Raw genomic sequence first — 12013 nt, 5'->3', positions numbered from 1 at the left:
CTAAAACCTGAAAGATCTGGAGAAGATCTGTATGGAGGAGGGGGCCAAAATCCCTGCTGCAGTATGTGCGAACCTGGTCAATAACTACAGGAAACCTCTGACCTCTGTAATTGCAAACAAAGGTTTCTGTCCACATTGCCACTTTAGTGACTTTCACCATCTGTCCAGGGTTCAGGAATTCAATTATTGCAGGTAAAGAGCAATCCGAGAGTTAATATTGACGAGAAAAATGCCAAATTCTATTGACTACAAGTCAGTGGGATCCGTCAGGATTTGTTGGAAATGGCATCCAGCATTGAATGGCTATACTTTTTTCTTTACTTTGTTGTTCTCTTTAATGAAAAGCTGTCATCATGAATCGTGGAGACCAAGTCCTCAGATCCTCCAGTATAAGGCATTGATTGCACTCACAAATCATGCAACACAGAAGCCCAAACTACCAAGCATGCCATAGGATGAACCTCTCCAATACTCAGTAATCAATAAGATTGTGATCAGAACAAAAACAAAGGTATGAACTGGGATGTAAACTGGTGTGCATGCAGTTTGTAAGCGCACGTTCACACTGGCCAATGAACAGAAAAAAACAAACTCAGAAACATAATGATTAAATACCCTGTAGTAAACAAATAGCATAGTGCATGAAAATAATATGCGGTACTTAGTTAGCATATGTTATGATAAAAAAAAATGCAAAAGTCATCCTGCCTAGTCACGGTGATCGTAATTGAAACAGTCCTAAGTCTAATATTAAAAACCTTACTGTTTGTCAAGTGACATGCATGTGGATAAGGGGTGAGAAGGACTGGGCCCAACCAGTGGACACACAGCCATGGGCGACCACATCAATATAATGCCCAGCTCAAAGGAAAGGCGGCCGCTAGAGTTGAGGGACTTTGGTCGGATCGGGTTTCATGAAACAAAATTTGTTTCAGATGAATCTGGTCCGACTAGGGCAAAAAAAGTCGGCGTTTCGTCCGAAACCCGAACCCAATGCAAGGATGAGTGGATGAATGTCATCCGCTCAGTGCCGACTTTTATTCCCCATTGACTTGCATTGGGGTCGGGTTTCGGACGAAACTCCGACTTTTTTTTGCCATAGTCGGACCAGTTTCATCTAAAACAAATTTTGTTTCATGAAACCCGATCCGACTAAAGTCTCTCAACTCTAGCGGCCACACCTTTATATGTACATGATGCAAACAGACAGGATAAAACCAAGGGTATGAACTGGGACATAAACTGGTGTGCATGCGGCTTGTAAGCGCACATTCACACTGGCCACTGAACAGAAAAAAACAACAGAAACATAATGATTAAATTCCCTGCAGTAAATAAATAAATAGCATATTGCATGAAAATAATATACAGTACTTAGTTAACAAGATTGTAATCAGATAACATCAGGCCGATGGATATTGGTGCATCGTGTCTATCAGGTGGCTGTTATCCCACCAGAGATCTGGCCAACGCTGCACTCAGATGACATCTGAGCAAAGTCCAATTTCCACAGACCGACACAATGGAGACTATGGAGAATTTTTTTCTCCATCTTCTCCTCATTCGAGAGAATCAGATCACAATATGGTCAATCTCTGATTGGAAAGGGATCAGCATAATCGGCCTGATTCCTTCGGGTGAGAGATGTGACCCGGTCAAATTCTCACTTATCTAATTGATTAACCTTGAAATCCTGCAGTTTTCCTGAGTCTAAAGGGCCTTTTACACATGGCGATCTCGCTATATGTGCCACTTACCTCCGACCGCTCCCTCCGCTGGATATCGCTGATCGTGCGAGATCGTCCTGGTCCATTTCTCATCGCCGGCTTCCTGCTGGTGCCGACGAGTGATGCATGGACGCGGGAAGAAGTCATCACCAGAGCTGCGTGTGACAGCTCACTAGCGACCATTTAGCAATGCACCAGCGATCCTGACCGGGTCGTATCGTGGTCGGGATCTCTGGTGCATCGCTAAAAGTAACGGGACCTTAATACTGGGCTGACACTTTGTGTCCTGTAGAGAAGACGTCTGATCTGTAATCTCAGTATCACTATTGGCAGGACAACAGCAAGAGATAAGGCCTGTATACTGCCTGTTTGTAAACGACACAGGATCCACCATTTAAGGTCCTGTCACACTAAGCGATATCGCTAGCAATATCGCTATAACTAGTGACGTTATAGTGATATTGCTAGCGATATCGCTGTGTGTGATACTTACCAGCGACCGGCTCCCCCGCTGGTTATCGCTGATCGCGCAAGAACAGGCTGGACTGTTTCTCGTCGTCTGCTTCCTGCGGCGCTTCCTGCTGTGACAACGAGCGAAGCATGGAGCCGGGCGGGAGGACGTCAGGATCGCCTGGTGTGTCAGGTAAGTAGCGATCCCCGTCCCCAGCGATGTCGCTAGTGAGATCTGCCTGTGTGGCAGCTCACTAGCGACCACTTAGCGATGTACCAGCGATCCTGACCGTGTCATATCGCTGGTCGGGATCGCTGGTACATCGCTAGGTGTGACAGTACCTTTATAGCAATGTGAGATAAGGCCTGTATATAGACGACACAGGATCCACCATTTACAACAACGCGAGATAAGGTCTGTATATCTCCTTTATGTAGATGACACAGGATCCACCATTTATAGCAATGTGAGATAAGGCCTGTATATCGCCTTTATGTAGATGACACAGGATCCACCATTTATAGCAATGTGAGATAAGGCCTGTATATCGCCTTTATGTAGATGACACAGGATCCACCATTTATAGCAATGTGAGATAAGGCCTGTATATCTCCTTTATGTAGATGACACAGGATCCACCATTTATAGCAATGTGAGATAAGGCCTGTATATAGATGACACAGGATCCCCCTTTTACAACAACATGATAAGGACTGCATATTGCCTGTATATAGACGACACAGGATCCACCATTTAACAGCAATGTGAGATAAGACCTGTATATTGCCTGTATATAGATGACACAGGATCGACCATTTACAACATATTCCTCTACAGAATCATTGATTAAACATATCCCATATCAATTTCCGAGAAAATGTACAGTTATGTAATTTTACAAGCGCTGTTACATTAAAAAATAATCAAAATGCCAAAATTGCCATATTGGTCACCACATACAGTACTGTATATCCCCCCCAAAAAAACAGTAAAAAGTGATAAAAACATCATATGCCACCCAAAAAGTTAGTATAAAATGAGTCCTCACACAGTGCCATCAACAGAGAAAAAAAAAAAAAAAATTTCATATACAATTTTCTAAGCGACACATGCGTAAAACAATGGCGCAATTGTATCTTTCCCCATTTCACACCCCTTGGAATTATTTTCCTGTTTTCCAATACACTATACGGTAAAATGAAGCTGTCATTCAAAACTACAACTCATTCCACAAAAGACAAGCCTCACCTGGCAATGGGGACAGAAAAATACAATGTTACGGAAGACGGGCAGGAAAAAACAAAAGCACAAGCAAGAAAACTGTCCAGGAAGGGAGGGGTTAATACTTTCTTCTTTTTAGTCTGCTGTTAATGGATCTCTTCTTTCTTTCCAGCTTTTAAATAGTATATTTAACCTTTCTGCATTTTATGCTTCCAGGCAACAAACCTTTCTGTTATTCCGCCTCTTTATAATCGGATGCATCTTAATGGCGGCGCTGCCGTCGTATTCCATATGGCGATGGTGTCCCATTAATAGTGCGGCGTAATGAATACAATCGGTAAACTGCACACTCGCAGGGTTTTATTGTCTTTTAATGTAGTGACTGACCTTTCGGAGGAATATTTAACTTGCAGCGAGGTGCCGGGCGCTCCCCGCAGACTGCGCCTGTTTACCTCGATCAGGAGAGGACAAGCAGATCTATATGATCAAGGCGCATCTTTAGAGGAGGACCGCTAACCCAAGAAAGTGTAGAGGAACGAGGGCTGCCACCACCGACACAAAGATCAGTAACGCAGCCATAGGATTAATAATTCATACTGCTGTATTCGCGATTCTTAGGCGTAATGTGCTTTTCTCACAGAACTAATTGCTGATGAATAAATAGCAACTAAACAATCATTAGAGATTCAGCGATGGAACTTCACTCTGACGTCTGCATTGCTCTGCTTGGTCACAGCCTTGGTATTCCCATAGAAGTACATGAGGACGTCCATCCGTGCAGCATTATGCCACTTATAGTGAAGACCCTCACTATTATGCTAGCACCCATAAGTGCAGAGAGGAGCTGCAATGGGAAGTGGTACATGCCTGGGCTCCACAAAGGCCACCAAAATCTCTGCCCTGGGTTACTTCCTGCACACTGGACCTTAGTCTGTGCATAAATTGGGGCTTCTCTGGGGTCTGTATAAAGAAGGGGTCTGGTCTAGGGTCTGTATAAAGAAGGGGTCTGGTCTGGGGTCTGTACAGAAGGGGTCTGGTCTGGGGTCTGTATGTAGCAGGGGTCTGATCTATGGTCTGTATATAGAAGGGGTCTAGTCTGGTGAGTGTATAGAGGAGGGGTCTGGTCTGAGTTCTGTTTATAAAAGGGGTCTGGCCAGGGGTCTGTATATAGGACGGGTTTGGTCTGGGGTGTGGAAATAGAAGAGGTCTGGCCAGGGGTTTGTATATAGGAGGGGTCTTCTCTGGGGTCTGTATATAGGAGACGTCTGGTCTGGGGTCTGTAAATAGGAAGAGTTTGGTCTGGAGTCTGCATACAGGTGTTAAAGTGATGGTATATAGATGCCTTGCAGTCTGGGGACTGTATATAAAGAGACCTGACTGGGTCCTGCTGTCCGGTGGTCTGGCATCTGTACATAAGGGGGTCTAGTTTAGGGTCTTTATTTAGAAGGGGTGTTGGGGGGGCTGTATATCGAGGGGTCTGGTTTGTTGAATGTGAACAGATGGTCTTGTCTGGACAAGTGGTATAGTAGTCGTATAGAAGGGTTTGGACAGGGGTTTTGTATATATAGGGGGTCTAGTTTGGGGTTTGCATTATGCTGTCTGGGGTCTTAAAAGAAAGAGTATGGTCTGCAGGTTGTATACACAAGAGATCTGGTCTTGGTCTGCATACAGAGTGGAGCCGGTTATGGTGGTCTCTATACAGTGGTGGTTTCTTTTGCTTGGACTTACTATTTAGAGTGTCTGGTCTGTAGATTGTATACACGGCGGCCTGGCATAGGCGTCTCCTGTATCTCAGATAAGGCAGTCAGATGTGAAGACTATTGGTGAAGGTTCGGACATCCTCTGTATTGATGTCAGTGCCAGTAGACGATAACCACTATATGTGGGTGACATGTCTCAGGTTGGGTAGCTTCATGAATGGCCGGAACATGAGATCATTATGTGCCACATGATAAGATGTTTGTGCTCCATCTTCAGTCTCTCCTTAATGCCTCTTTTAGAAAGTTTCACACATTCTTAAAGGGGTCTCCATGAATTTAAAAAATGCTGGTTCTGGAGAAGCAAATCCTTTTTTTTCTAATCCTGGATGGCCTTTCTAAACCTGTGTAAGATGGAGTGTGGCTGGTTGTAGCTAGTTGTGGCTAGTTATAGTTTGTTGTGGCTAGTTGTAGCTAATTGTGGCTATTTATGGCTAGTTGTAGCTAGTTATGGCTGACCACCATAAAGGTGTCAAACCAGCATTTTCTTATCAACTGATCTCCAGTGTATCCAGTGCTGAGCAAGTCTGCCATGTCTGTGATTGATGAGTTATATGGCACCCACATAGGCTGGAGCCCCATGCACTTAGACTTCTCTGCTGTGAACCACTCATCTTTGGTACAAGGATTTCCTGAAATGAATGGTCTGATCTAGTACTGAAAGCTCCAGCGATCAACAGAGCATAGATGGAAGAGGCCAATATCCCTGCAGCGCCACCACAGAACCAAGAAAGTATTACACAGGGTCCATTCATGTCAGTGTGCTGCTTCCACTATGTTCCATCACCGGAAATTCCATCTGTGTGGTCACTACGGGGCAGTGCGTTCCATCAGAGGTAATGAAACTACATTAGGAAGTTACGGAATTTACTATTCACCTTCTGTTCCCACTGATTATCCCATAATCGATCCATACTAAAATATATCTAAGGGGATTTTCCAAACAGACCGCTTTAGTGACATTTTAGCATGATTGCCTTGCACTAATCCATTATCTGAAAGGCGTTTATATATTCTTTAATTTTTACAGTTTTCTGACTTCTAAAATCTTACTGATAGGTGAAATGACTTCTTATAAGTGTGGTCATAATTGATGATGACGTAGACAGTGCTGGCGATTCATATCCTCACATCGCGTTGTTATGTGTCAGATACAATCCAGTGTTACTGATATATCATCATTGTCTTCTGTAGACCCTCGTATATCTGTACGGTGAGAATGTCATGTAAGCTCACACCCCCCTACAACAGATCAGTCTTCTGAAACAGGTACACGAAGAGGTTAATGGAAAACACTGGGTCTCGATGACATGTCATTGAAAGAAATCTGATCATATTGAGGCAATGAAATGTACTTAATCCCCTGTATAACGGCATGTGCCTAAAGGCAAGGGCTGAGCGCTGTCCCAACTTGTCACTTTGATAATGACATTTCTGCTGAGCTCCTCCACTTTCATGGTCGACGCCAATAAACTAAGTCACCTCTTTTGGCCTTTTCCAAATATCCTCTTTAAGACTTAAGCAGGCTCATGGCTCTGTCTGTTACTCATTCTCACTCCCCTGACCCGGATTATTCCCAGCCATATCTCCCTGATGCTTCTGACCTTCCACCTCCTGAGAAATCTTCTCATTTCCCCTTTCACTAAATTCAATCCAAACTTGTCTGACCGTATTTTATAAAGGATCTATTCCTGGCCGTCCACATGAGTTATATCACTGTATATCCACAATGTATCATATACACAGAATGCATCACAGTATATAAAATGTATCACTGCGTATATACAATGTATCACAGTATGTACAATCCATATCACTGCATATATACAATGTATCACAACATGCACAAAATATATCACTATATATCAAATGTATCACTGTATATATACAATGTATCACAACATATCACTGTATATAAAATGTATCACTGCATATGCACAATGTATGTCAGTATGTATTGTGGTAGTTCAACTCACTTGGCAGTACACAGAGGGAGAAAACAGGAACACCGTCTCTTTAAATCTTTGGATGGTTTATTATATGGCAGCATAAACCAACAAGAAGGTGAAGGTAAACACAGCCCTTCAGGCAAAAACCGGAAAACAGCAAAGAAAACAAAATGCTGTAGCAGAGTCCATACATTTGTGGGTAGCATCCCGTTCTGGAGCAACACAGTTTCAGCCTTTCTTCCTCAGGACACAAAACCACTGGAGATCCTTTCTCCAGTCTTGCTGAACAAAGACTGCCTGTGTAGCCCAGCTATTTAAACCCCATACCATGTGACTGAACACATGGCTGGGACATCACGCAGGTCCTGTCAGTACACGGAGGTGCCGGCTCTGCAGGTGGAGATAAGGTGGACATCCTCCCACCCATGCTATGGATGTCCACATAAAAAACAGCCCATTTATGCATTTGTCCCTTGTATGTGGTATTATTTGGTCACTATGTGGTGGTAATATATGGTCTGGTCATGGTGTGGCGTTATTTGTTCCTTGTACTGTATGTGGTATTATGGGTCTTTGTATAAGGATTGTGTTGTGTATGTCGGTCACTTGCTCTCTCTGATATCAATAAGGAGAAGATTCTTTATTTACATGAGAGATTAAGTATTTGGAAATGTAATACCTCCCTGTCCTGTGACTATTACACAGTAGTAAATATGCTCTCTGGCAAAAACAAGTAGTCACCAATCCCAAAGACACACTCACACATTCAGTATTGGTCAGTATTTTACACCTTTATTTCTAAGTCAAAAGCTTGAGTGTGTGAAAAATGCAAAACTGGTGACGTGTTTCAATTATACTGTTCCTCAGATTTTTCCGCTCCTGATTTTGTGTTAACCCCTTACCGACATCGGACATATTATTTTGTCAGTATCTCTACCTTTGATGTGGGCTCTGACGGTGAGCCCACATCTTTCCTGGGACATGTCAGCTGTTTTGAACAGCTGACATGTGCCTGCAATAGCCGTGTGGGTGGAATCGTGATCCACTTGTGGCTATTGACTAGTTAAATGCTGCTGTCAAACGCTGACATTTAAATGGTGCTTCCGGTCAATGAGCAGGAAATACGCACACTGGTGACCTGCGTCACGTGATCGCGGGTCACCAGTGCGTCGGCATGACAAACCAAGGTCTCTTGGAGACCTCTATGGTTGTCAGTGCCGAATTGCTATGAGCGCCACCCAGTAGTCGGCGCTCTTAGCTATTAATCAATTCAGGCCATCGCCTCTATGTAGCTGAGCCAATCGAGTTGTGCCAGCTTCTAGCATATACTATTGAAGCATGGTAAAAGTACAAAAAAAGTGTTTAAAAATATAAATAAAATATAAAAGTTCAAATCACCCCCCTTTCACCCCATTTAAAATAAAACAATTAAAAATGAAATCAAACATACAGATATTTGGTACTGCCACATTCAGAATCACCAGATCAATGAAAAAAAGGATTAACTTGATTGAGAAAAAAATATTCAAAACGCCAGAATTACGTTTTTTTGGTCGCCGTGAGATTGGATTAAAATGCATTAATGGGCGATCAAAAGATCGTATCTGCACCAAAATGGTATCAATAAAAACGTCAGTTCGGTGCACAAAAAATATACCCTCATCCGACCCGACATCACGAAAACTAGAGACTCTATGGGTATCGGAAAATGGCGCAACTTTTTTTTTTTCAGCAAAGTTTGGATTTTTTTTTCACCACTTAGATAAAAAAGAACCGAGACATGTTTGGTGTCTATGAACTCGTAATGACCTGGAGAATCATAATGTCAAGTCAGTTTTCGCATGCAGTGAACCTAGTAAAAAAGCCAAACAAAAAACAAATGCAGGATTGCACTTTTTTGCAATTTCACCGAACTTGGGTGTGTGGAAGGTTTGATGGGTGGAGTCTCAAGGGGGCACAAAAATTTTGCCAGTATGGGGCCTTGAAATTCCTGGTGGCAGCCCTGATCACAGACACATTTTTGAATGCCCTTTTAGGGTACGTTCCCAAATTTGAGTAGAGCCAAAATTTTCTCCAGGACCCCACAGATCAGGAACTTTGGCCTCGTCGTCGTCACCCGCCAGGATACACAACGGGAACTCCTCCCCGTGCGACTGCGATTTATCAGGGTTGAGTTGGCTTTTGCTTGAGTTACTTAAAATCCCTGCCTTCCCCCACAAGTCCCAAAACAGGCAGAAGTCTCGCCCGATTATCACAGGTGTAGTAAGTCTCTCACAATCCCATCCTCATGGGGCTCAGTACCATGGCTTGTCTTTATCGACACTCTGGAGATGGGGTAGTCCTTGGTGTCCCCGTGGATACGGCGGACACCCACATGTTTCCCTGAGATCAACTGGTGGGGAAGTGTAGCCCTTATCAGGGTCACCAAACTCCCTAAGTCCAACTGTCCTGACACCAGCACCCCATTTATTGTCACGGGACATGACTGCGGCCCCTCTCCAGACTGATAGTCTACACTGCAAGAGGGATAAGCATAGTATAAACAGTGCATGCCTAGACTACAATCCATCTGCTCAAAAGACAAAGGACAACAGGCCGCTATGTGTACATGACCGTGACACCGCCAGCAGATCAGGTCTTTACCAGCAGCCTTTTGCAATGCCTCAATGGCTCCTTGGGACCTCAGACTTCCCCCAGTGGTGACTTTACTACCCTCTTTTGGGATTCAGCTCCTGCTTGGTACCCCAGTAAGGAGATGCACCACCCCCTGCTTCCTTAGGAACCTCTCAACAACCTGGTATCTTTCTACTAGGCTAACCAGGTAATTTGCATTTCGGGGATCCCCCTGTGCAATCCCTGTCTGCACCGGCCTTGAAAGGGAGTGGATAAATCTTTCCATGACATCCACTCCGCCATCTGGGCTGGGATAGAGGACTCCGGCTGCAACCATTTCTGTACCAGATGCAGAAAATTGAACAATTGAGAGCAAGGAGGTCTATCCACGCAATACACCCAGTGATGAAGTGTTTGCGCTCAGATAGACATAGTCATCCCTGAGCGTGCCAGTATCTTAGTATTTAGTTTGGCATATTCCCGGATATATTGTAAGGCCAGGTCATAATAAGCCTTCTGGGACTCGTCAGTTAGATAGGGGGCCAGCACATCCGCCCACCGGCGGCAGTCTCTCTCGCTCCGCTACCTTCTCAAAAACAGTCAGAAATGCCTCTACATCATCACCTGCGGTCATTTTCTGCATTGCTCATTATACCACCTTCCCGACTTACGTGTCATCACCTAGACTTGTGGAATGGGCTTCCAGTCTCCCATGAATTGCCTTGGCAAGCAACTCAATATGCTGCTGTTGTCTGAACTGATCCTGTTGGTATTGCTGCTGTTGTAGGAGCTGCTGCTGATGCTGCCGCTGCTGTTGCATCTGCTTTACAAGCAATTTACTTGTTCCTTGATGTTCCAGCTCTTGCTGCTGCTGTGAAACACCACTTGTGGTAGTTCAACTCCCTTGGCAGTTCACAAAGGTAGAAAACGGGAACAATGTCTCTTTAAATCTTCAGTTGGTTTACTATGTGGCAGCATAAACCAACAAGAAGGGGAAAGTAAATACAGCCCTTCAGGCGAAAACAGGAAAACAAAATGCTGTTACAGAGTCCATATGTTTGCGGGTAACAGCCCACTCTGGAGGAGCACAGGTTCAGTTTTTCCTTCTCAGGAAACAAAACCACTGGAGATCCTCTCTCCAGTCTTGTTGAACAAAGACTGCCTCTGGAACCCAGCTATTTAAGCCCCAGACCATGTGACTGCTCCATCATGTGACTGAACACATGACTGTGACATCACACAGGTCCTGTCAGCACATGGCGGTTCTGGCTCTGCGGGTGGAGATAAGTGGACATCATCCCACCCACTCTATGGCTGCCTACAATAAAACCCAGCCCATTTTACCAACTTAGCTTAATTCTCATAACTATTTTCATATAGTACCCTGAGGATAGGGAATATAAAAAGGGACAGTACCGCGCAGGATCTAAGTGCAATATTAAAAATGTCCCAAATAAAAATACAAAGCTGATGCACTCACCAAATTCAGGTTGAAGGAACAGCGTATTGGCCCTGGGGGAATGTCCCAAACCAAGGTCCTAATTATTCGGTTTGCTGCACGGCTCCTGGTCAGCGGGGCGATCCTCAGTCGTCTGCAGGTATTGGTTGAACATCACATATGTAGAAAAAAGGCTTTGTAATCACTGAAGAAAAATTTATATTTAGTAATAAGAGAAGCAGACAAGGGGGGCGGGGTTGTGATCCAGAATAGGGAAGATTATTTAAACGAAGCACTCCATATCTTGTCTGATGCAAAATATTATGAGAAACTAAACATCGGTCCTTCTACTCAATTCTCATTAGAATACCACACCCTTATAGATGATGCCTACAAAAAGGGGATATTAAATAAAAAAGAACACAGATTTCTTACCAACAAAAATCCAAATGTAGCATTTTATTAACACCTCCTTAAAGTCCATAAGGACATAAAAAATCCCACGGGACGTCCGATAATTTCGGGGATTGGCTCCTTGACATCATATTTATCACACTTTATTGACCTATTTTTACAAGACATTGTTTTGTTTTTACCCTCTAATCTTTGGGACTCTGCGCAGTTCATCCAGGAATGTAAAGATATAGTATGGCAAGAGGGTTATCTTTTTATTACTCTTGATGTAGTAGGTCTATATTCCAATATTGAGCACACACTGGGGCTGGCAGCTGCGGATTTTTATCTCCAAGAAAACAAACAAATACCATCCTCACGGAGGGAGTTTTTACTAAAAGGTTTGGAATTTATTTTAAAACAAAATTTTTTTCTTTTCAGAATGTACTCTATTTACAGAGGCT

Source organism: Dendrobates tinctorius, unplaced genomic scaffold (assembly GCF_039654945.1).
Source record: "Dendrobates tinctorius isolate UK_male_01 unplaced genomic scaffold, ASM3965494v1 ptg000114l, whole genome shotgun sequence".
Classification (NCBI taxonomy): Eukaryota; Metazoa; Chordata; class Amphibia; order Anura; family Dendrobatidae; genus Dendrobates; species Dendrobates tinctorius.
This window is presented reverse-complemented; position numbering follows the sequence as displayed.